Source organism: Cuculus canorus, chromosome 3 (genome assembly GCF_017976375.1).
Source record: "Cuculus canorus isolate bCucCan1 chromosome 3, bCucCan1.pri, whole genome shotgun sequence".
Taxonomy (NCBI): domain Eukaryota; kingdom Metazoa; phylum Chordata; class Aves; order Cuculiformes; family Cuculidae; genus Cuculus; species Cuculus canorus.
The window spans coordinates 41,722,218-41,748,555 of record NC_071403.1 but is presented as its reverse complement, the minus strand read 5'-3'; the positions used below and the strand labels follow the sequence as shown (position 1 = coordinate 41,748,555).

At 37.0% G+C, this 26,338-nt stretch overlaps 1 protein-coding gene across 21 annotated transcripts in view; it reads left to right on the top strand.

Moving 5' to 3' along the window:
• Nucleotides 1–26,338, top strand: part of EPB41L2 (erythrocyte membrane protein band 4.1 like 2) — a 117,046-nt gene that overhangs the window by 8,135 nt on the left and 82,573 nt on the right. The window contains exon 1 of one of the 21 annotated variants that reach the window (XM_054061267.1): nucleotides 17,066–17,231. The exons of the other annotated variants lie outside the window; for them this stretch is intronic. The gene's annotated coding sequence lies outside the window, so the exon portion shown is untranslated. Of the gene's footprint in view, nucleotides 1–17,065; nucleotides 17,232–26,338 lie in introns of those variants that run through there. 21 annotated transcript variants of the gene reach the window in all.

The window sequence follows — 26,338 nt, the reverse complement described above, 5'->3', positions numbered from 1 at the left end:
ATACCATACATAGCAGCATTAAAGCTTTGAATTGAGACCACACGGAAATAGTATCTGAACTGTTTGGGCACTGTCATGAGCCCTAATTTTCTGACTTGAAACTTCTTGAATGAATAAACTGTTGAATGATGTGGGAAGATTAATTTACCTGGTGAAGTTTTTTAAAAAACAAAAAGATGGTATGTTGCAATTTAGATGTCAAGGTTATTTATGTCCCAGTCAATCTGCTTCTTCCTTTTACTGCTGAATTATCTTTGCTTGCTTGTGAAGGGTATTCACTAAAGATCTGTGGATCCTTTCTGTTCAAAAGCTCACAAAGGTATTTTAACACATCATCTTAGAAATAACTCAGTTTTTCTTTGACTTTTTTTGGTTAAATATTTTAAAACTACATTTAAATACTTAAATTAAAGACTTTTGTGCAAATAATAGTTTTCAAATACTAAGCAGCTTCTTATGTTGTGGTGTTCCCCAGATTAACAACACTATAGCTAAAGGGGCAGGTATGACTAGTGTATATGGGTAGAATGATCAATGTATAAGTAGTTAAATTAACTGCACAAGACACAACAAATGAGCATATGTTCTGTGAATATTTTCACACCTTTGGTTATGTCAAAAAGGTAAAAGCATAGGCCTTTTTTTTGAAGCATACAGTTTTCTTATGCCTGATTCTTTTTGTTTTTAGTTGTGGTGCATGTGTTTTTTTCCGGACTGAAGCTTTGTTTCATATAACTCAGGCAGTGTGTCCATAGGTGTGTCTTGGTGAACAGATCATGTAGCTGTGGCAACAACTCAGATGAAAGGACAGTAGTTTGCACCTACAGGTCCTAGTCAACCTTACTTTTATTTTTGGCTTTAAAACAAACAAAACAAAATGAAACCCTCACAAATAGACAAAAAAAGCCCCCTGGCTTCATCCAGGGCTATGGATAGATTAGTGCAGTAAAGTTAAGTGATGGTTATAGGTTTCTAGTGTAGTTTCCTAGGGGAAGCTGTTCTTGAGGAATGCTTTTTAATTTTGAGGGGTCAGGAGGTAGTTGGTGATTAAGAAAAATTGTAGGGGGAAAAAATTTTCATTTTGGTGTAGGGCAAACACCTTCCCTGCAGTTCGGAGTGAACAGGAACCTAACAAAAATAAGTTAAGGTTTTGTGAGTCTTTCGCATTGTCTATTTTGTGGGTCATCATTAACAGTTTAAAAAACTTTTATTGAACAACTTAAATGTAGGTTGTTTGGCAAGGAAATAGTGTTCATGAAAATGTCTTATATAGAAAACACAGGAAACTTTATAAAAAGTGGATTTTTGGGGGTGGTTTTTCTTGTTTACTTCGCATGTTCATGTTGTAGGTGAAGTCTTTGCTTTGACCATACTCCTCCAATATTGGACTGTGCTTTTGATCAACTATCACTTCAGAGATGAAATTGCTGTATTTTCAGCAATGATAAAAAACAAAGCAGGAATGAAGTGCTCACATTTTGTGTGTTAGAATTTGTACTACATGGTATATCAAGAAATTATCCTAGTGTTTGTAATAGGGAAAGTGCTTTAAGTTTTAAGCACTGGGAGTTAGTGCAAGACAGTATTATAAAATCCATTGATATTGCATTTTTTTGGTTGCTTCTAACCTTAGGAAAGACGTGTCTTTTTTATCAGGAATTCATTGTGTTTTCCTCGAGTGCCATTTTCTTTTGGTCTACCTTCTATATATTATTGAATTTGAATCAATTTTCAAATTTTTACCTCTTTGAAGTGACTTTTTAGTGGAGAGTTTTGTTGCAAGGGTTAATTTTAGTAGTTAGATGATTTTTTTGTGTTATTATTTAAGCTGAAACTTAGTAGTGCAGCAAGCCCTTAGAGCTTCCTTTAGAAGAATATCCTGCTTTACCAATCCTTGTGAGTTACACTCTGGGGTAGTACTTGTGTTGCCTGTAGTTTATGCAGCTTGTCAGGTCTTGCTTGCTCTTCCCTCATCCTCTTTTTAGTATAAGATGGAATAAAGATGGTTTGTTTTTTTTTCTTTCGGAGAAGAGCAGCCTCTGCTAACTAGCTTCAGGCTCTGCCTCCCACCAGCGTGCTGGGACCAGTTGCTTACCTCCAAGTCTATTGCCACTATATGTCAGTGGAGGAAGTCAGTGGGGAAGCGCTGTTATGACAGCGTTGGTTTGCTGTTAGATGAGTTCTTAGAAGTATCTTATCCTGATCTGTTGAAGAGAGTTCCTATACACTTGTACAAAGCAAGAGCCTGATAACAAATATGACTCAGATTACTCTGATTTTATTATACAGATGCAAAAATGTCTGATTTTATGCAGTTAAGGTTTTTTTTTTCCCCATCAGGTGCATTATAGCAGTATTCTAAGAATGTAGCTGGTACTTGAATAATTGTGTGGAAATTCTCTTGCTGAAGTTTCTTGGTGCTGTAGAGGCTTGAATAACTCTCGCATGACAAAACAGTGTTAGTTTAATTTCTGTGTGGGAACAAAGTTGTCAAGTTTTTCAATGAATGTTATTTCTAAAATTAAAGAGAAAAATAATAAAATAGCAACTTTGACATCTGTCAAAACAAAGCTTCACAAGTATTAAATATTTTTATTAGAACAACAAAATTCTGCTATAATGGGAATTCCGCCTGTACCATTTTTCCACTTGAAAGTGTGCTGTTGTTAGGGCATTAAGTTCACTTTCTATAGAAAACAAGCCATGTTTTGCCATTAGATTTTTGCAAGCTTAAAATTATAATTGTCTGCTTTTCAGTAGCCTAAAGTAAAATTACAGAAACTTGACTTCTTTGAACATATTTTGCAGAGCATTGGTCTGAAATGGTATGTAAACTATGATGACATGGTGGGAAAATGTACTGCTGTGTAGGAGTGAATTGCAGCTGGAGATACTAGAGACATTTATGGCTGATTCATTTCTTTGTCTGACTTGGTGAGCTTAAGGAGTACAGTATTACTTTTGTACCTTTGATCGCAGGTATCTTATATTTGCCAACATTCAAATAATGAATTTAGCCACTAACTAGACTACCCAAACTAAGTTTTCTTTCCAGTACTAAATTTCAGCCTGGTGAAGTAGTGATATTGATGAGTAACTCTGTGTCCATGAATCATTCAAGAACAATACTTTTGAACTACTGATGCTATTATGGAACCTTTAAAACAAGAATGTAATTGCAGCAATGTCTTTGAAGTAGGAGTCTGAGAATCTGTAGTCTGCATGCAGGTTACGTTGAACAACTGAAGTTGGGCTTCCATTTTCAACAGTAGATGTACTGTTTTGAGTGTGATTTCTTTCCCTCCCTCCATTTCAGTTTATCTTACAAGGGTGTGGTTCGCCCATATTTTCTCTCTCTTTTATCCTTTTAGCTCCAAGTGAGCCCTTTGTAACCTCTCCTTCTCCATGTCATTTTCTCCTCTTTTGTCTTGTTTTTGGTTTCCCCTTGAATTAACTCTAAAGTAAACACTAATGTTTGTGAAGTCCAGTACTACTGGAGAATTGAAAATGGCTTTTGCTCTGCTAATCACTGCTAAAGAAATGTTTGTAATGGTTTGAAAGTGGTCTGATAGTGTGGTATGCTGCAGAGGTGTGCAGAAAGTATTCTTTGCTGTGAGCAGTAAAATGTTACTTGATGCAAGGTGGGACTTAAATGCTATGCTACTTTAATATGGAAGGCTTCTTGTTGCTTTCTATGAAAGTGAGCATATCTGGAGCTTTAGCTGAAATTGAAGTAGCCACCTTAGAATTAGTTTTTTTTTTAAATAAGGAACTTAATTATTGCTGCAGATGAGATTTTTCTAATGTAAACCTTACATCAACATGATGACAATATAAAGACTCATCTCCTGTGAAGTCAAACTAAGCTGAATATGCTCCTGTGCAATGTTTCTAACATTTTGTTTTGAAAGCAGTTGTTGCTCCTATTATCCTGCTAGACTGAGGAAGGTGCCCTGTTATCTTTTGAGGCGTCTATTTCTTTGCATGAAAAACCTTTCAATTTACTGATCTGTCGCTGTGCTTGAAAAGTGTTGCCAAGAGCAGCTTACTTCTCAAGAGCATAAAGTCATTCACATGACAAAACTATCTTTGCTGATATCCTGAAGGGCTGAAAATTCTGCAAAACACTGAAATATTCTGCAAGAATTTTGCCAGCAATTCGGTGCTTTTTAGCCAAGAGCATCTGTACTATATTCAGTTTTCCAGCTTGATCCACTGATTTGGCTATTTGAGTTGTTTATATGCTTTGCTGCTATTCTTCAATGCACACTTGCAAGTTCTATTGTGAAAGTTTTGGGGAATGGAGCAGAAAGGTCAAACTCCTTAAATTCTTAGCTTGTTGCTGCCCAAGGAGAAGTGATAGCAAGACAAAAGTTACTAGTGCATGTGGAGAGCGTAGGTACAAGCTCCCTGGCTTTGAATTCCCCTAGCTTTCAATTTCTAATTGCTGTGCTGAGGGCAAAACTTCTGGAGTGAGAAATAAGAGAAGAGGAGGCATAGTTGTTGCATAATTTTATTTTCCTGGTTTTTTTGAGTTTTGTTCAGAAGTCATCTTTTTTTTTTTTGTTCTGCAGCCTTTTGTATCCTGTTAGGATAAGCTGTACTTAGTCCATCTCATAAGTAAATGCTGCTAGTCTTTTTTGTCTTACAGATAGTGCGCTTTGACTTTCTCTAGCATCATAGTGCAAATAGTTACATTCAGAGGTCTAGTTAGCAGCTAGTTCTTGAATAGCATAAAGTGGAAAAAGTGAGAAGTAGAGAGACTTGCAGTCTGCCCTGCAATGACTGCATTATTGTGGTTTTGTGCTCACAAGACACTTGAGTAAGCATAGCTGTGTATGATCAGTAAGATGCTGCTTTTTTTTTTTTCCCCGTGGATAGTTTTATTTCCTCTTGTGTCAGCGATTCTGACTTAAACATTTTAACTTTGTCTGTAAAGCTAAAATATTTCTAAAATACCTTCACTGACTGTTGTTGCTATTGACTTAAAAATATAGGATTATTAGTCAGCGGAACTAATATTATGATAGACTGTCGCTGCCTACAGTAATATATTAATTGTGTGACTTTTCAATTAAAAGGTTCTTGTATCAAAATGGCTAGTTACAGTGACTTTCAAAAGTCATTACCAGGGGTTCATATGTAAGGGTATTGAAATACCTTTTTGGGTGGCATTTATTGTAGTGAAAATGGTGATTTTTGTCCCAAAAATACAAAGATAGATGCATTAAGAGCTTTCTGTATGCTTTTTATTTTTTTGAGGAGTTTTGGTGGCTGTATTTGTGGTGTTCTGTAACTTACATAAGCATTGGGAGACTAGAGTGTTATTAAATATGAGGTATCTCCTGACCTATCTGGAAAGGTTGAGATGCCATTATGAGAGTTCTAAATTGGATCTGCTGAGTTCTTGTAATAAGATGCCAAAGACTCTTCACTCTTTTCTCCTCCTTAAGGAATCTCAAGAGTATTATAACTTAATTTACACATCTGATTTCCTTTCTTCCAAGTCAAGAAACTTAAATGAGCAGCAGTCAAGAAACTTAAATGAGCAGCTTAAGATCTACCCAGGCTGCAAATGAATTTCTCTGAGGTATATTGTTAGATACCTCTAACATACTGTACTGACCCTGGTATGTTCTTCAAAAGAAAAGTGTATGGAAGCTGGTATAGTCATTTCTGTGCATGAGACCAAAGTGCTTTATGTATAGTCTGTATGTGAAGTTGTCTGTCTAAACTGTCATTGCAGCACTGAAAATCTGTTAGTGCTCAGTTTGAAAGTAGTTAGACTACCCAGCTGTCAGTAAAGTTAACCTTTTGCTTGGGGATATAACACTTCTGCTACCATATGTGGTGGTTGTGCTCTCTGCTTCCAGTTTAAGAGGTCACCATGCCAAATAAACTGCAACAAATTCTGTGCCCTTGTGGCAAGGGTACAGAAATGATGCCACAAGTTATTTGTAGTCTGAAGAATTGCTGCTGCCAAAATCCCAGGATGACTATATGAAGTTTTGTTTCCTCAGACTTGTCACCTGCAACAGTTGAGGTACTTTGAGATGCATTCAAACTGATAATTGGTCTGAACTTTGCAAAGCCATTGTGAATATTTGACCAGAATTATCAAGCTAGTGAATCGGGAGACAAAAATTTGTCATCTACATCATCCAGTTGGCATTATCAGTTCTAATACCTGCAATAAGCAGGACTGCACTGTGCTCTGTGCTTTTATAGTCAGCTAAGTGTCCGTGTGTTTGAGCGTAGATTCTTTGGGTTAAAGGCACAAATCAGTTTTTGTTCTCAGTGGAATGGTGGTGGATGAGCGAGGTGGGGGAAGAAACTCAGAATTCCTAACTCTTCTGAAGGCCTGCAAGCTGAATTTAGCGAGCCCATCTATCTAGTAATAGCTGAAATTGCTTTATATTGTTGGGTTAATTTCAGCTAGCTTCTTTCAAAAAACTTTCTAATTAATATAGTAGTAGTATGGTAAAGGCAGGACTTAAGCAGTAGAATTGTTAGGTAATAATCAGTTTTTCATGTATTGTAAATATTGCTCCACTCATGTTCTTTCTCCTTTTACCTCCCTTCATGCTGTGATGCTCTGCTGTACGGTATTCAGCAATAGTTGGAAGTAGTAATATGGGAATACAGAAACACTAGCCTCTCTTAGCTAGTGGTGAGAAATATGTTCACCTTCCTGTAATCTTCCTCAGAATTAAAGTTTACCTGAAAGCATTAGGATTTAAATATTTAAAAACTAAGTTCTAATGGAAGAATTCGTGAAGCATGGTCTTTCTTTGACTTTGTCTTGCTCTCCTTTATAACAAAATTTCAATTTTACCTTCCACAAATGTTGCTGTGCTGTCAGTACTGCTTTCCATTGTTTTCTTCCATTATCCCCTAAATATACTTAATGCAGAACCCCGAAATATCACTAGGTAAGTATGTATTTTGCCTGGCTGAGAAGTGCTGATCGTAAAGCTAGTAAGCGAAGTAGAATGGGTTACATAGGGGTTTGTACTAGATGCTCTTTGCTACTTTGGATTTTTTTCCTGCCAAAGTGGTTTTGAGTTAGGTAGAAGTCAAGTATTATTGAGACCCCTGGACCACTGCTAAATTTGGTTGAAATTGACTATTGAACTGAACCATTACTAAGGAAGGGTAACAAACAGATGAACAGGGAGTATGATTGCACAGGTCCACAATTGCAATGTTTCAAGCAGTGGTCTTGTTGGGAGTTCAGGTTAGTCTTTGTCATCCTATTCCTAAGACATCTGATGATGGGTGGTATCTCTTGGTATTGGTTAGGTTAGATTATTAGCTGTTTTGAGGTGGGGATTGTAGTTTTATTTTTGTGATGTATTTGGCATATGTCATAGGATAACATAAAGACATTCTTGTCTTAGCTTTACATTATTTATTTTTTCGTGTTTTCTTTGGAGAACATTAGCCTTTTTTTTTTTTTGTGCCAGGAGTTATAGAATTGTTGAGGTTTATTTGTTGCAGGAGTTAAAGCATATATGTTGAAGTTGGAAGGAAGCCTCTGGAGAGTGCTCAGTCCAACCCATTTTTCTGCTTCATGCAGTGTCACAGAACTTTCAGTTTTGAATACTTCTGATGATGGAGACTGCACAGCTTTGGGCATCCTGTTCTGTTTGACCCTTAGAGTAAAAAAGTTATTCTCCCTCTCTTATGTTTAAGTAGAATTTCCTGTATTTTGATTTATCCCCTTTGCCTCATGATTTCACTAGGTACCCCAGTGCACAGCCCAGCTCCATTTTCTTTACTACCCACTCCCATCATTTATACACTTCGATAAGCTCCGATGATCCCAGGCCTTCTCTTTTTCCCAGGCTATACCATCCCTGCTTTCTCAGCCTCTCCTTGTATGGCAGGTACTGCATGCCTTTGCTGTACTTGCTCCAGTGTGTCTTCAGCTGTCTTGTACTGGGGAGCCTAAGACTGGATGAACCTGCAAACCATAATATGCAGCAAGGACATGGTGCCAGCTGTCTCCTGTGAGCCCATAAGCATCTGTTAGGTATAGGAGAGGGTCCTAGTAGTTTGTCTTGTAATGCTTGTCACGTATGGTCTATGTACACTTTGCCAATGATTACCTCGGCACTTATAAGAATGTCGAGCTCATTTCATTCTAAAGACCAGCTTCCAGGCTTGTATAAGGTGTTTCAGGCGGTACTAATAAGGTAGGAGAGGAGCGGTCAGAAAATTAGCAATACAGAGAGGGGTTTGCTTTTAACTATGTATGTGTATGTATATATGTATGTACATAAATGTTTGCCTAGCTTGTCATTTATAAAGTAATGGTTAAAAATAAAGCCACCTGATTTAGCCTCTAAGCAGAGGCAAGGGATTTTTTTTTTTGTCTTTTAATTTTGATCATTATTTGTACAGATGTGTCTTGATGATGTCAGATGGGGCTTAAACTACGTGGGACATAGTAGTTAGACGTAGTGGCAGTTATGGGAGTTTGGGAGACAGAAGGTTGTATTTCCCATTTCAGTTGAGAATTCTAATTTACTTCAGCAGGCTTTTCCGCCTCTGAAATCTTACCTTTTTTCTTGCTTTCTGCTTCAAGAATTGTTAATGGTAAGAAATTGAAAATCAAAAATGTCTCTGGTAAAACTGAGTGTTTGTAGGTTGCCTTTTGCTGTCAGGAAAATCTTGCTGTTACACAACTCGCTGTGTGGTGTTGATTTTTGTTTTAAAACCTGTGTCAACTGTTTTGCTATATCCTCTGTAAGCTTTTAAGTTCGCTCAGTTGAATACATTTTATTTAGCAACTGAAATCTTGCAGCTTGTTGTGAGTAAAAGGTCTCATTTCCTCCTTTTTTTTTTTTTTGCAAATAGGAAAAGTTATTAACAAGCAGAAGGTTGTTGTAAGTTAGGGAAAACAGTCATGGTTGTTACCTTAGTAAAACTCAAGTCATTTGCTGGGCATCTTTCAGCACATGGACAACTCTGCTCTGGTAGACTTAAATGACAACTGATAATTCTTTAGAAGCCTTATTATGAAGGAAGAATTTTCTTAAATGCATTAAGATTTTTGACAGATTTTTAACGTAGTTATTAATACCTCCTTCCCGTTTGCTCTACAATGAGATCTCTTGAGTTTACTATCCGCTACCCTTAGTTTTCTCTTAATGAGGACTTGTTTTTTAAATCCTAGCCTTTGTTTGTCAGAAGCTATCCATGGGCCTAAAATGTCTAACAATGGAAAGTTTACTACAAACTTACATTTTTCTGATTTTAACCAAGGGTGTGGTTAAAATCAGCAAAAGAGTCTTTCACAGGTATTCCTTTGCTGTTTCAGACCATGAGAGCATCTTTTGGTAGACCATACAGCAGAGTGTGGTCAATTCAATTGAACTCTCCAATATACTTTTAAGTATTTAATGAGTAATGGGGAACAGAGAATCTGTTAGTTTCCAAAACTTATCCTAATGGTTATCGGAGTTGTTAAGAAAATATGGAACGTGCTTGACCAAATGAAGCTGACTATTCCAGGCAGAGAATTAACTGAGCTGCTCTTAAATGTGGGATCTATGCCGTTTATTTTTCTCTGACCTTAAGCACGTGGGAAAGAAGATAGTTTCTAAGCAAAGGGAAAAGGAAATTGTCTCATAGTTATTAAATCCTTTTCCTATCAGGAAGTATGCATCAGGATTATATGCTTGGCAAGCAAGAGTACATATTTTGGCACATACTTCTGTCTTTGCAAGTCTAACAGCCTGCCAGCATTGCAGGCAACACTAGCAGCAATTCTATCCCAGACAGTTTTGATTATAAATCCTGGTGCCTGCATTGAGGGAGAAAGCTCCATGGGGATGGGTACTATTTGGTCATCTTGGCTCCTTTTCCTTTCCTAATGCACTGCTGAAAGTGTGTGAGGAGGAGACAAGAAGTTGGTTATGCTGGTAGTAACCCTCTCTCTCTGCATTATTAAATATCCTGTAAATATTGCCTAAATTTGAGGACATTCTAGGCTTGTTGTGATGGAACCAATGATCTGCAATCTAATTGTATGTGAAAGATCTTCTATAAACCATTGTTTGAGTGCACCAACCCCCAGAATCACAAATGGCGTTGCCCACACAGGCATTCCAGTAATTTGGTACAGTCTTTTCTTGCTTTTCAAATGCCAAGTTGATTGTTATTTCCAATTTTTAAGTACATGCCCAAATCTTTTGTGAAAGTGCTCTGGGGCCAAACCATGTTGTGAACTCAGTCAGTGATAGATCTGTGTTGATAATTCTGCCATTTGGCGTGACAGTGGCTTCCCTGCTTACACAAGAATAGGGGCAAAAATAGTTGAGTGGAGTTACGTTTCCTGTTACAACTTTATTTGATAGTGATAACCATGCTATTAAAATGCTTCATTGAAAATACCTCAGCTAAAGCTTCTGAAGTGTGAAGGGAGGTAAGTGATGAGAGTATATGCGCTTCTATGGGAAAGATTTTGAGGGCAAGACTGCCTGTCCAGTGTCCTTCAGTTTTCAAGAAGAGTTTAGTACTTTTTATGCAGTATTTTTTTTAGAAACTCCAAATTATTAATGTAACTGTTTAATAAGGCAAAAGGTAACTGAAGTGTTATGCTAACATAGTTTGCTTATTTTTATGTAAACATTTTCTTCTAAATAATTTGAATATAGAGTTCAGAAATTTATGGAACATTCCATTTACAAATATATTTCACAGAAATCATTCTGTAGAATGAATATGAAGCATTCAAAATCATAGAATCGCCTGTCTTTCCAAATTTGGTCTTCAAGGAAATTCTATGGTTTTTAAAACTTGCTTTCAAACATGTGAAACTTGCACCTTAAAACCTGGTATATTGCTTTAACGTTAAAGTTGATGCTTTGGGGACTGGAGGCAAATGTGTAAGCAATATTTGGAATAAGTTGTTTGACTGTAAACTGCTTTTATGGAGCAGTTAAATAGATATTCTAGTTTTTGTTAAAATATGTTGATTTTCTTTTTTTTAAAAAATATTTTTAAAGCCAGTCAGTTTTCTCAAGTACTGACATTCTTTTTAACTTCCTATAAGCTGTGTGTTGTGGTGTATTTTTGTGGCATGTAAATTCCCTATTGGGATATTTAGTTGTTTAGAATATCTGACAATAGCAAGTTGCTGGTACTCTTAGCTGAGTTTTGTGACTTATCTTTAGTCTGGAGTTTGATCTCCGACATTGCTTTTTAAGTTTGCCACAAGCAAAGCTGAAGATGCAAAGAATAAATTTTGCTCACTGGATGTATAGAAGCTGCTCTTCATAATTCAAAGAATTTGTATTAACACAATGTATTTGTTTTTCTTCAAGGGAGCACTGAAGTTCTGCCAGTAAAAGGACTGTTGAAATAACTGTAGTCTTCCATAGTTTGCTATATCTACTGCATACGAAGTGTTTTGTGTCTGATTAGAATCAAGGTATTTGACATGATGCAGTCATGAGGATAACAGAAGGTTGTTTTTTATCTAGTGTGAAGCCTGAAAATTGAGTTTTAGCATCCCTAATGTCTGTGCTGCTTCTGGAAGCTAGTCAAGACTAGACTTCTGCACAGACATTCAAAAAGTGAATTTCCAGAGCAGGTAACAGAGTTTGTAAATCTTGATCTTAACCTCTAGATAACTCTCTTGAGTAAAGGATCCTAAATCTCATTTCTGAGGACTTTGGTATTTCAAGAAATTGTAGCAACAGACTAGGCAAAAAATATATTACTGTTACTGCTTGCCTTAACCATGTTATACAGTCTATTCATTAAGTTAGAATTAATTAGCAGAAAAAGTTTACTGTTTATTTTTGCAGATTAAATCTCTTTTAAAGCGTAAAACCGAACAAGAACGTTTGTTTATTTGTTAATTCCTTTGGCAACAGTTCTCATTTAGGAAGCTTCTGCCACTGGACTCGCTTTCGCTGTATTTCCCTCCTTTTCCTCACCACATAAGACTGCTACTTCAACTTGCTCCACATGTCCTGTGAAGACAGTGTCGCTTTTTAATTTTAGTTAGCTCTTTAGGTGGCTTCTGCCGAAACCAGGTATGCGACATAGTACATCTGAGACATCAGCTGGGGAGATCCATCTTAAACGAGCATCCTAATGAGTTACTGTGGCCTTACCTAATAGCCTTCGTCCATGCATGGGACTAGTGTTCATTGAATTCGTTAAAACTTAACTTGGTTAAGAATGGGTACACTTGCTGTGCACTGTAATGAGAAGTTGAATGAGTGAGCATTGCAAATTTTTGTTAGGGATATCAAATGCTGTAAGATCTAACTGGATGGATGTCATAGTATAGAAGAAGATGTTATCTTACCTACTGCTGCAATCATACACCTGTTTGTTATTCCTGAACGAAAATAACTATGCTTCTTACTTTAATAAAACACAAAAATAACTCTTTGCAATTACTGTTGAAAATGTTATGTCTATAGCATAATTCTGATTGAACTGTAAAGCTCTTAATGACTGACGGATTGTGGAAAACAGTTTTTAAACACTTGAGGAGCCTGTGGCTGAGAAGTCTTGACAAGTTACAGATACCACAGATACCAAGAACATGGTATTGAAGGGAAAGAACTATTGTGACATGTGAAGTTAAAATCTATATAGCCTGAGTCTGTATAAAACACAAGTAGCTGATGCCAGGAGTTCAGTTACGTGTAGCTGAAAACAGAGACAGCTGTAAAGGGATGAAGAATTTGTAGTACAGCTCTGTAGAGTAATTGCAAGCTTAATACAGAAGAATGTCTCCTGAGGCACTTCAGGAGGTTCTAGTGAAATAAATCACTGTAATAATTTAGCTGTAGCTGGAAACAAACTAATTTCTTTTTGTTTCAGTAATAGTTTTAGCCTGACTTCTTTCTCTACCTACTCTCGCCCCCTGAAAAATGAAGTTCAACTGAAATGCTTAGTTTAATTATTTAAACCTCTGTAAGAGCTGATAGGAGTAATTATGCAAAAGTTTGCCAAACGGCTGCTTTTTTTTTTTTGGGAAGTTAATGTTTGGGGAAAATAAGTAGTTGTAATATTTTGGAAAGGAGGAGGCATAGACCAGGATTGCCTTTTTTTTTTATGTTCTTTGCTTAACTGTCTTTTGTCACAGAATTGATTTATGGGGTGGGAGGTTGATAAGGGCAGCAAAACATCAGCCTAAAACAGAAGGATGAGATTCTTTGTGTGGGAGCTTTTTGCCTGCTTTGGCATGAGATCTACTTGAATGGGTACTGACACTAAGCAAGGCCTGCAGCCTGCTCCTTTTCCTGTGCGCCTTTCTCCCTCCTGTACCAGCACTTCTTAGCTCTCTGGGAGAGCCACAGGCAAACCTGAGTGAAGCTTGATTCTTGCAGTATCTTTACATCTGTTTCTGTTCTCCTGGCTGAAACTGGGCAGATTTCTGGAGAGCTGTTAAAAGGTTGGAAATTTGGACAGAGAGGAACCAGGAGCTGTATAGGGCTGAAGGACTGGAGTCACTGTGCAGTGAAGTTGGGGAGGTCACTGGGAGGAAGGATGGAAGGGGGGCGCTGGTGTTGCTACTGTAGCCAGAAGGTGTTGAACGGGGAGAAGTTGTTGACTCAGAACTGTGGACAAGCCTTGAGTTTGTGCTGCTCTATCCCTAAACTTTCAAATTAATTAAATGGTTAATGGACTTACCTAGTCATATGACTGGTGCCTTTTAACAGAGTAGACAAATCTTTAAAAACTGAATATCAGCTATGTTTAAAAGTCTTTGTCATTTTCTTTTGAAAATGCATTCATAATAAGTGATATCATACATCTCCTGATAGCTTCACTTTTGTTTAAAATGTTTCCCTTAATGCTTTGGCACATCTTGATGCTAGCAAGAGGAGAAAAGGTTGAAGGAGTCTTGAAAAGCTTTACTGTTTCAATAATGTGTACAAAATTTAAAGCTGAGGTAATTTGAGAAATGTGGTGCTTGACCTATGATACTGCTCCAGCTTACTGTTGGGATCGGATGAACCAGCCAAACCAGTAAATCCACTGTGTAAAAAAAACAGCATTTTGTAAAAAGACCTCCTTAAACAAATACTTTATAAATCAAATATGTTAACTAGTATGGAAGGCTTTAGTTTCTTGAAAACTTCAATGTAGAATAACTAGTTTAATACTGGAATAAAGATAGCTGTGTCATGACAATAGAAAATTTATTACTAAAAATTTCCCTGTCAAATTTGCTTCTTCCTAATATTTCTGGAGGTACTAAATGTGCACCTTTAAAAGAATTTTCTACTTGCTGTATAGTAAAACCATTTGAAGAGATCTTATCATTAGTATTTGTTGTGCCTGTTGTGGTGAATGGAGTTAAATCCAGTGTCTGCTGGTCACAAGTGGTGTTCCTTATCTGCACTGTTTCGGCTTAAAGCCATTACTCCTTGACTGCACTCACTGATAAAGTGTCCAACTCAAACTTTCCTATAGGCTCCCTTTAAGTACTGGTCTATAGGGTCCCCCTGGAGCCTTCTCTTCTCTATGCTGAACAAACCCAACTCTCTCAGCCTGTGCTTCTATGGGAGGTGTCCAGCCTTTTAATCATCATGGCCCTCCTCTGGATTTGCTCCAATACGTTCATGTCCTTTTTATGCTGTGGGCCCCAGAGATGAGTGCAGAACTCCAGGCAAGGTCTCGTGAGAGTGGAATATGGGGGGAGAATCACCTTCCTTGACCTGCTGGTCATGCTTCTCTTGATGCAGCCCAGGATGCAGTTTGCTTTCTGGGCTGCAAGGAGGCATTGCCAGCTTGTGTTGAGCTTCTCATCTATCAGCACCACCAAGTCCTTCTCTTCAGGGCTGCTCTCGATCAGTTCTCTGCCCAGTGTGTATTCGTGCTTGGGATTGCCCTGAGCCAGGTACAAGACCTTCATGACACTTGCACAGGCCCACCTCATAAGCCTGTCAGGGTTCTGCTGGATGGCATTACTTCCCTCCAGCATATTGACCGCACCACGCAAGTTGGTGTCATTAGTAAACTTGCTGAGAGTGCACTTAATCCCACTATCCATGTCTCCAACAAAGATGTTAAACAACACCTGTCCCAATACCAACCCTGGCAGAACAGCACTTGTGAGTGGTTTCCACTTCGACATTCAGGTGTTGACCACAACTCTTCGCATACAACTATCCAACCAATTCCTTGTCTATAGAGTGGAGGTTGTAGCGAGATGGGTATTGGTTTCTTCTCCCATGTAGCAAGCAATAGGACAAGAGGAAATGACCTCAAGTTCTGTCAGCAAAGGTATAGGCTGGCTATTAGGAAAAATCTATTGGCTGAAGGCGTTGTCAAGCATTGAAAGAGGCTGCCCGGGGAAGTGGTTGAGTCCTCATCCCTGGATGTATTTAAAAGACATGTAAATGTAGTACTTAAGGAAGTGGTTTAGTGGTGAACACGGCAGTATTAGGTTTATCATTGGACTCTGTCTTAAATTTTTTTTTCCAACCTCGACAACACGGTCATTCTGTTACTACGTGGACGTCTGTCTTAGGGTTGCTCTGACAATGAGTACTGAAATGATCAAATGCATCCACGTAACTTCTAATGCAAGTTGTGCCAAAGAGACATTCCTCAGTTTCAGCAATACAACGTAACCCCAACTGGAACCGATTATGTACTTATGCTGTGTTCCAGAGGCAGCATCAGGTTAGAGATATTGAAAAGGTAATTATTGCAAAGTATGGTGCTGTGTGTTTAGAGATAAAATAAGGTTTCCTTGAAAATTTTATTTCTGTAAAATAATTTTCTCATTGTCCTGTGGAATCTGATGCAAACAGTTGTGTTAAGTTTAGTAAAATTTTCAAAAGTAGATTAGGAGAAGCTATTTTATTTTCAGTACAGGGATAGTCACTTTTTTCCTTATAGTATGCATTCCTTTATTTTGCAAATTTCAGAAATATCCATCATTTTACATAGACATTGAAACATACCTGGTTTAAGTGTTAGTAGGAAACTGAGTTGTTCCTAGTTGTCTAGGACCATCCTGAAGTAGCACTGCTATTGAATAGACAGTGAACTTCTATGCCCTATGAGTCCACACCAAAATTTTTGTCTAGCTGGGAATCCAGGAGTTGCACATCCTTTGCAGGAGAGAGGGAAGCATCGACAGCAGCTAATGGGTGGGACTGCTACTTTTGCAGGTAGACTACATGGACCCACTATGCAATGCATTGCTGAGTCTCAGGATGATGCTGTAGTGTGTCTCTGCCTTGGGATTCAGGCTATCACAGCAGCAAAAACTGTTATAATTAGTAGTAGTTATTAGTTTAAGTTGTATTTAGTTATAATTAACTTGCAAGGGGAGCCACTTTTAGGCTGCCAGAAGCTACACTTCCTGTAGTTACAGACTGGCAAGGACTATGTTGTTGCTGAAGGGGTAAAGTGGAGTTAATTACTTAGGCTTTTTATAAGTCTTATATGAATACATTTATCTTTTGAGTCCACGGAGTCATTTCTGAAAAACATTACATTTCAGAATTAGTTCTGAAATTCAAGATTTTATACAAATGACAACTGGCAGTTTCTGATAGTTTATGGATAATCTATATTTAATAATCTGTTCAAGGCTTATATAGAATATCTGTATAAGATATATAGTGAGGTACACAGTCTGCTATCAGTGCTTTCTGATAGGAAACAACTTGTACATCAGGGTGGTAGCAGGGGCACAAAGTTAAAGTTAACAATAAAAATCACCTTTTACTGAAGAGAAGCCTGATAGCCTAATTTCGTGGATGAGATTGCAGGGGTAGATTTTTGTGTTGCTTTGTCTTTTCAATTAATAGATGTAAATTCTGAAGAAGAGGCAGAACTACATTTTCAATGCATGAGTCCAAATCATGAGAGTTTTGGAGTTAGAGATTCTAACCATGACAAAGACTGGGTGTATTTGCTCGTGTTTGCTTATTGAGGCGCTAGTGTGTCTGACCTAATTGGGTAGTAAATTCCAGCTTTTGTTCTCAGCCTTTTCTGAGTGCCCGGCAGACTTTAAGACGGAACGCTGCATGAAAAATAGCTTCTTGTTGACTCCTCTGGAAAATTCAACAGTAGTAACCTTTGGGGCTTGAAGAGATTTCTTGTAAAGTATTGATTTGAATTAAAGTTACTTCAGTTCCTTCAGGTAGTGCTGCTATATGGTGCTGCTCTATTGATTTACAGTTTTGACAATCAAAAAAATTGCACGATGTAGTGATTTGTAGCTTAATGAGAAGGTAAGTAGGAATTTTGCTTAGAAAGAAATAACTCCAAGTATATAATGTTCAGTTAACTGGAAAAAGTAGTATTTAATGATATCCAACACTTCTAGATGTTAAATTAAATCTCTTTAAGTGGTGGAATAGGCATAATGCTCTTGATAGCAGTTTTGATATGTGTATATACTTTGAGATATCCTTTATACGCTGTGGATTTCTTATGGAAGACAGTTACTATCTTTTACTTGTGAAAGCATTTGCATTCGAAACAGTTTTTCTTCTAGTAGCCAAAAAGTCACTTCAGGGCAAGAAATGCATAAGCATCTGCCTATTACATTGGCTCTATTAATTAACTGGAGTGCATTGTATTAAGTGATTGTCTGTGTAGAGGATTAATTATATGCTGACTCAGAGTCAAATCTTATTGCAATAAACAAGAAACTTCCTCTTGTTTGTCTGGGAGTCCTTCCTGGCAAAGTTATAAAAATATCTAATCTCTGTACATTAGAATTGCCCTTTTTGTCAGATACGCTGTGGAACACAGTCTAATAAAAACCAGTGTTCCAGATTGTCAGCATCTGCAGTTCTTCTGCAGTTTTTCTGCAGATAAATATGTGGGGCTTTGGCAGGATGTACAGTGATGTCTGCTGTCTCCCACGTAGGTTACCCAGTAGCATCACACTGCTGCCAAAAGGATGGGTGGATGAGGCTTCTGTAGTTTTGCCAAGGACCTTCAATGGCAGAGTGCTCACAGTGATACAGCTTTAGTTGGCCTTTTTTAAACTTAGTGGTAGACCAATTCCAGATTTATCTGCGTATCCTGACTGAAAATGTTAACACTGGAAATTCTGACTTTTTTTTACCACTAGGTTTTTAATTATATCCCTTTTTAAAATGGAAGAGATTAGAGAACTTTAAGGAGCAGGTAGTATTGTGCAGGTGTTCTGCATATGGGACAGAAAAGGCAGGATTTGATGAGTTACTTTATGGCTTTGGTTTTGTTGGGTTTTTTTTTTTCAACCACTATTTCAACAGTTACCAGTTAAATTCTTACAAAGCTTTAGGAAATAATTTCTGATAAATCTTTACTACAATAGAAACTTGTATGATGTCTCATGTCAGAGGATATTTCCTGAGGAATCCTTGGCTGGTTGAGAGAGATGAGACTATAGAATACAATAATGTGTGCAGACATAAATGAAATGTGTGTATGCATGTGTTTCTTGTGTGTAGCTTCTGTGCAAGTCTTCAGTCTGTTAGTAACTACTAATACGTAATGATGATTCTTGGATTAGCCGTGTCTGGATCTCTTATCAGTAGTAGCTATGAGAGAGTGCATTTACTTGCATAACTTGGTTAGCTTGACTGTGTGAGTATAGCTTGTTAAATGTGTGCAGGTGTATTGGTCTAACTGCTATTTTGAGACTCTTGATTGTTTTACAGCCTGATATCTCCTCAGCCTTAGTGTACCTTCTGCAGCTCCAAACAAATACTATATTTACAGTGCCAGCTATGCTTTTGTCTTGGCATGAACAGCTGTGCTGCCTCTATCAGAGGACATGTCAGCTACAATAATGGTATCAAATTGAAGTTTTCTTACATGAATCTGGCTTGAATGAGATATTATTACTGTAATTTAATACTAAAATTTGAAGTTGTAATTAGCCTACTGTTTTTGTGAGCATGTGTTGAAGTAAACACTAGAGCTCTTGCTTGAAGGCTTTCCTTTGTTTCTCCTGTGAAAATAGTATGGAAGAGTGAGACTTCTAGGTTTAGCCTATGGATAATCAGAGGAAAGCAACTTGTTTGTTCAGACTTTCCAGCAGCTCTGTAATGGATCTCTCGTGGCTGATACATGTGACTGTTGCTCCTAAATTGGCCATGCTTGAGTGCACTGATGATAAAATAAATGAGTGGATTATTTTTCACAATAGGCTGTTATGACTGACAGTGATTAAATTATGAGAGATTGCAGAGCACATTCTTTGAGTGGCTACAAAGAGAGTTTTCTGTTCAAAGCAGCAGAGAAAGTACACTGCGTTTCTGTGTTCCTGTTCTGAAAGAGTAAAGTGGTGCATAATGGAGATGTTGAGCACTATGACAGCAATATAAGCTGACAAAGTCCTAGTTTCGGTTCTGGTGTTAGGATGTTTCAATTTTTAGCTGTTCAAGATGGACTAGAGAAAGAATTGAAAGTTAACACATCTCCTGTTTCAGGACCTTTGCAAGTGCCATTGAAAGGTTGGTTTGGTTTGTTCATCTTGCTACTTAGGGAAAGTGGCCCCAGTCTTATTTGTTGTATGAAAAAACACTTACATTTCTGCGCTCACCATATTAAATAAAGTTATCCATTCATTTGTATATCAGAATTTCTCAATTGTTTACAATTTATTTCCACTGTAGTGTTACTGTATAGTTCAGGCTTCTTCATCCAATGGTACAGGAACTCTGAAAGCTCTTGTAGCTTTTGCAATACAACAAACAAATGAGCATAATATGTGTGTGTGTTTATAACATGCTTTTATTATTTTTATGGCAATATCGCTTTAAATCACAACTGTGATACAGAATGTTCTGTACATCAAGCATATTGAGATCTCATAAAGAATTAACATTAATTTTCTTTAAATATCATCATTAAACATCTTGAGCTATTTTTATCTTCTTTGCACAAACAACTTCTATTTTATTTTGAGGAATAAAATATATGATCTGCTAATGAATACTGGTTGTTGTGATGACTAGTGGAAAAATATCATGACAGTTACCATTCATCCTTTTAGTTCTTATTCTTTTTCCCACAAAACTTATAGAAACAGGGCAAATGGAGTTCTGTACTAAGTGGCAAAATATCGTAGTCTGTTACTACTGAGTATTACCTGACCTAGGGAGTAGACATTTAAGTTCATATGGCTTACTAGCACTATGGTTTATTAGCACTAATGTGACTTAGTTTGTGTTCTTAGGAAGCTTTGGTAAATACTTTCCTTTTACTACAGTGTCTTTTTTTTTTTAATCTAGAAGGTAAGGAGAAACAGAACAGCGCTTGCATGAGTTTCTGTGCAAAAACGAAACAGGTATTGACTGAAACATGAAAAGGATGCTGTTCATGAGGAATGGCTTTTCTAGTGTATTTTCTGTGAGAGTGAATTAGCACACATATACAGCTCACTTCCTAACAGATTTTTATTTCCTGTTTTGCGGATGCTGTTTATGTGTCAGGCTTAATGTGTTTAGTGAACTTCATATATTACTTTTTTCCCCATTCTTGGTCTCGTGCCAACTGACACAAGGTATCTCTTTGAAAATTACTGTTCCAATTAATGGGTATATATTCAGTTCAGACTTAACCAAATGATGTGGGTAATGAAATTATGCAACTCAAAGCCACAGTGCTGGTTGCTGCTTGGGACGAGCCTGCTAAGCCTGGCACAGTGCTTCATGTGCTGTTGTCTTGTTCTGTGTCAGCCTCCATCTCCTCTCAACACCTGACTTTTCAGCTCCTGCACTAAAAATGATGAAGCAAGCAGTGGGCCATACTGTCCAGCACTTTGCTTTTCCCCTTTCTTGTGTTTCTTCAGAAGCAGTGTGTGTGGCACTCTAGCAAAGTGCTGGAGTGTGTAGAAGGGCTGCCAGTCTTGTAAAGGGTTTAGTGGAGGGTACTGAGGGAGCATGAATAGGGGAAGGGAGTACAGTGAGGAGGAAGGAACACTCGCCTGCACTGATTCGTCTGAGATGTTTAATGTTACTAATAGATCTGGTGGTTTTGAAATGCATTTTAATACAAGCATAGAGAGAGACTGAAATTGTATTGCACGTTGCTGGTAAATGAGGACTCATCTGTGCTGTGCAGAGCACTCGAACAGCTAAGTTGTTAATACTTTTAGCTGTAAATATTTGGTCTGAAACAAAAACCACACCAAAAAACTCAACCAAAAAATCTTAATGGTACTGAGAGTCTGAGAAAAGGCTTGAAATAGAGGGTTGTTGCTGTTCAGTGTAAGTTAATTCTGTAGTTACACTGCTCCAATACAAAGAGTTGCTTGCTTGTGAAGTTTTTTAGCAACATCAAACTGCCATCCGCACTTGCTCATAGACAAAATTGTTCCTGTTTTATTCCTGTGCTATTTAGCTGCAGAATTTGTATGAGAAGTTTCCTTGGAAGGTTCATGATCTTGAAGTAGCAAAAATATTTTAATGTGGGATTTGCATGAAGGCCACTATCTGGAAAATTAAAGATTATGTTAAAGTTCCACCGTGCTCATTGAGACACTTTCAGAATGGATAATCTGGTTCAGTTAATGGTCTAGTTATTTTCCTTTCACATTTTACTCATGAAGAGTATATGATTTTAAGCACAAAAAGAAATCCTTGTATTTAAGGAAAAAATTCTGGTGCAGCTCCCTTTATTAAACTTGGATCCTGAATGGGATAGGGTGTATTAGAGCCATGTTCTATTAAAGCTTGTGTTAGAACAGTATGGAGATTTGATAATGTATCCTGTAGGGATCTGAACTCACATTATCTTTTTTGGCATTTCTAATTTCCTGCTGGTGATATCTGTGTTAAATTGAAGGAGGGTGTGTTATCCGTATAGTAGTTGTGCTTCTTGTTCATACTGGAAATGGATCTGTCAGCTCAATATGGGCATCTTTTACTCAAGGTTTGAGTCAATATATATTTCTGCCTAGAGTCAGTGTCATTGCCTGTTTGCCAGTGATGTTTGTAATTTCACAAGATTAAGGAATATAGTCGCATAAAGGGAAATAAGGTCAACAGCTTCTTTCCAGTGGCCATGTCTACTCTGTTTTTTGATATTTTTAGAATGTGTTTATTCTGCAGTCAAAAATGTGATGGCAGCTGTGATTGGTGTAGCTAGGTGAATTGCCTGAAATACCATAAATGCTGCAACATGGGCTACTGGCCCCAAAATGTTACAGTTGTGTTGGAGTTTTACAGTTCTTCTTTCATAATCATTGTTAGTTTCTGAAGTAGTTTTGGTGTGTCCCGGCATGTACTTGCTTCAAGACACCAGTGGAAGACATCTATGAGAACCTAAGTTTTCTAGAACTACATGGTTTTACAAAGGGGAAATTCTGGAGAAGAACTGCTTGGTTTTAATATATTTTTGACAGTACCATTTTTTTGAGATGCTTTGGTTAACAAAAAACTATGTAAGGTATTGATGTAGTTGGTTATGTTCTAGTCTAAGTAGAAGTTTATGTGCTGATGTACATGATCAGAATTGTGATACAGCATCTTCTATCTGAAGCTGTATGTACTTTAGTCAGAAAACTAAATGCTTGTTGTTAAGTACTGATGTGAATATAAGTATTTGGGCACAGAACTAAAATTCAAAATGGAGATAGCTCCAACATATCAATGTTGACAATTTTTATAAGCATACTGAAAAGTAGAGAGGACAAAAATAATTTTAAAATTGCATAACAGTTCTTAAGGATTTTGGCTTGAGTTTAACGGAACTAGTTTACCAACAAGAGATTGAGATGACATGATGTAATGTAGAAGTCTGCTAACAAGGGAAAAGTAGTGAGGATGTATGGGCTGCCTGATTCCCAAGAAGGAACATTGTTTTCAGAGTGTGATTAGAAACTGGCCCTGAGACACTTAGTTTATCATTATATGTTTTAGCAAGCACAGTTAATTTGGAAATCAGATTTGAGACTAGACATGCATTTATGTACGCAAAGTCTCTAATCAAACTGGCTATATTTGCAAAATTTATCTCAATGATGTAGTGTTTGACATTTTTTAAAACAAATATCAACTTCATTCTAAATTGTATGATGCACTATTTGCGAATAAATAATTATTATTCAACATCATAAGACGAAGTTAAAAATAAGCATATATTCAGGTGAATAATAACTTGAATGTGTGGGTAATTGCTTATCACAACAGCAAGACCAAATGTAATATTAGCCTTGCATTCTGCTGGAATCCATTTTAACAACTTAACAAAAAGAAATGGATGTTTCTTTGAGGAAAAAAATGAAAACATCTATGTGCAGGCATATGCACACAGTTTAATAGAGCATTATTGCCAACTAATTGAAATCAAATATTGTGTTCTTTTAAGGTATTTTACCTACGAATTTGTACAACCTGTGTATTTAGTCAGTCCTGAGAAATAATGCTCGCACACAGGCTGTGCTGGCCTTAGGAATAACAAGATTTTCACTCCCCTATTCATGGACTTGATCAATGAATACTGGCTGCAGAGTGATAGATTTAATATTAGAATGTATCATATATTGGGATACTTATTCTAGCTGTTTAAGTTAAACAGAATTTATTGTGGTGGTACTTAAGTCCATGAAGTAGTCAGTTGTAGCTCTAGTTAGAATATAACTCAAAGTTGGTTTTTATTGCTTTGCAGCACATACAACTACGTGGTTCCTGGTTATCCTTTTCAGACATGAAAAAAACCCACTTTATTACTGAAAAAATAGATTAAATACTTCAGAAGGGCTTCACAGGTGTCTCAAATGACATTGAATGTTTTTACAGGGTGTCTTTACAGAATCTTATGGCCATGTCATTAATGAACTTGGAGATTTTAACATTTTAAAACCAGCTGCCAGATCTCTTTGAGCACCTGTGATTAAAGCAACCTAAAAAAATTTAAAAATATTATTACAGACTTATTTCTTTACAAAATTACCTAACTTTTTTCTAAAGCACATTTATAAATATTAGTGTTTTTCTATCAAGATACTAAAATGTTAGAGGCTTTTCTTGGATCACTCTCAACAAAGTGCTCAGAACTAGATGAAAAACTTTTTCCAGCACAGCTTCTTAAAATTTGTTTGCATTCCTCATGTTCTTGCTGTGTTTCCTGAAGGGATTAAACACCAAGTAGAAGAAATATTGCACGGCTTCCAAAAGACTTTAGTATTCTTCCTTTTTCCAGAGGCTCATAGTGCTAGGAATTATTGGAAAGACAAATAGCATCTCTCCCTCTTACAGTTTTTCTTTTGATAATTGATTTTTTTGTTCCTGCTGGGTTTATTTTCATTTACTAAAGGGTAAATTAAGGATTAGTTAGAGCCATTTCTTAATGTATTGTCATAGTCAAAATTGAGAAGAAGGAATGTGATATTTTTACCACCTCTGTGTCAGGCTTGCGAACAGTAAAATCTGCTCTGAGTAACGCAGAATGTTTACCTTTCCTGAAACTTTTATATTCATTTTTCGAATTGGAGAAATGACTCCTTAAATGAAGTCCTAGATTAGAGCAAATATGAGGGATGTTCTTTGCCTGCTGGGCATGAGCAGATTGCAGCTCTCTGGGTATCTTAACTTGTAAACAGATTACCGTAGCCTGTGCAGCACCGCATGCTGCTTAAACCCTGGCTCAGATTGAGCAGTCATAAAATGGATTGGTGACTTAGGCTATTCATCCCAGCCATGACAGTTTAAAGGAGGTCACTGAGAACGTCAACAGAGCGTTCAATCCTTTTCTTCTAGATAGGCTTTGCCTTGGGTTTTTTGTCAGGCAGATTCTTTCAGAAGTATTAAGGCCTTCCACTTTCATCTCCATTAATCGGGGGCTGTTCTGGAAGAAATTCCCTATTAAAGGAGCTCTCGTGTTGGTTTTTGATGCCTGTCATCCCTTCAGTTAAGGGATTGCAGAGGTCTTCATAAACTATGGACCAAGAACAAAATCCATGTTTTCCAGAGCAAGATACTTTAGGAGACTAGACCAGAAAAATTTAGTGATTTATACCATTCTCACTCTTTGTTTTAAGAGAATTTCTGTCATTTCCGCAATTATTTGGGGTATTGAAAACAATAACTGGAACATGTGTGATGCACAGAAAAAGAACTTAATTCCCTTTGTTTCAGCCTCTCAGCCTCCTTTGATATATTAGCTATATTGGTTTCCAGTTGCTTTGGGCAGAAACAAATCCCCTATACTAGGTAGTAGTATAGTTCTGATTAAAAAATTAGCTGCTGAAGTGAATTCTCTATTTATGAAGTGATTTCATTCACATCAAATATTTTCCAGTGGTGTAACTTGTGATTAGTTGAACAGCTTTTAAGTACTAGATTTGTGGGGTTTGGGAGGTTCTAATCAGCTACAAAATAAAGGCATTCACATAATTTTGCAAACAGCTTATTTTGTTTGTTCTCATGTGGATACAATTTGAAAGAAAAATCCAGCTAGCATATTGAATCATTTATGTTCTTTTTGTTCAGGTGAGATGCTAAACTCACTGGATGTAAGCCAGGCTTTTGACACAGTTGGCACCCTGACTTTCTAGCAGTGTGATGGAATTAAGAATGGAAGGCATAAGACTTAATTGATAATCAGGAAGATTCTAAAAAAAGTAAATAAGATTAAGTGAAGGTAAAAGAAGGCAGGGACAAAAGAGGATGAAAGAAGTTTATACATGAAACTAATATGGAGTAAGAAGGGTGTTTGTGTTGCAAATAGCGAAGCCCACACATCAGCTCAAAACAACCTTGTTGCTTTGTCTTGGGAATTTTAGGGAATCTGTTTCCCATTACAGGGTTATGGAACATTATGCTCCAACATAATTATTTTTTCACTATTTCCATCTAAATGTCTCTTTAAAATGGTGCTACATATATTTAAGGCTGATCTATACATCTTAGCATGGGGTAATACATTTTCAGAATGAGAATTATTTATATAATTGTCAACTTTTTAAAGTATTTCTGGATTGCTTAGCATACTTTACATTTTCTGTGAAATATGGTACCATATTTTGACTGATATAACATTTGAGGGGTGAAAAGTAGTCTTTTTTCCAACCATTTGAAACTCTCATTGAAACTTTGGGAGTCACACCAAGCATGCCATATTAGTTACCTGTATTTCAAAAAGGGAATGCCTTAAGCTACAGTTTCCCTTTTCCAGTAAGCTTACTTTATTCTTTACAATCTTGTATCTCAAGTGTTGCAGTATATCTTGCAGATATATGCAGTCTGAAATCCATCCTACTTTGTTAAAGATGCCAATTAAAACAGTGTTTCGTTGTCATAAAAAAATGTGTGAGGAATGCTGCATTTTTTCTTAGTGGAGAAAAGACTACGTATTTTGTTTGAAGTATTGTTTCTGTGTAATTGTGGTCATG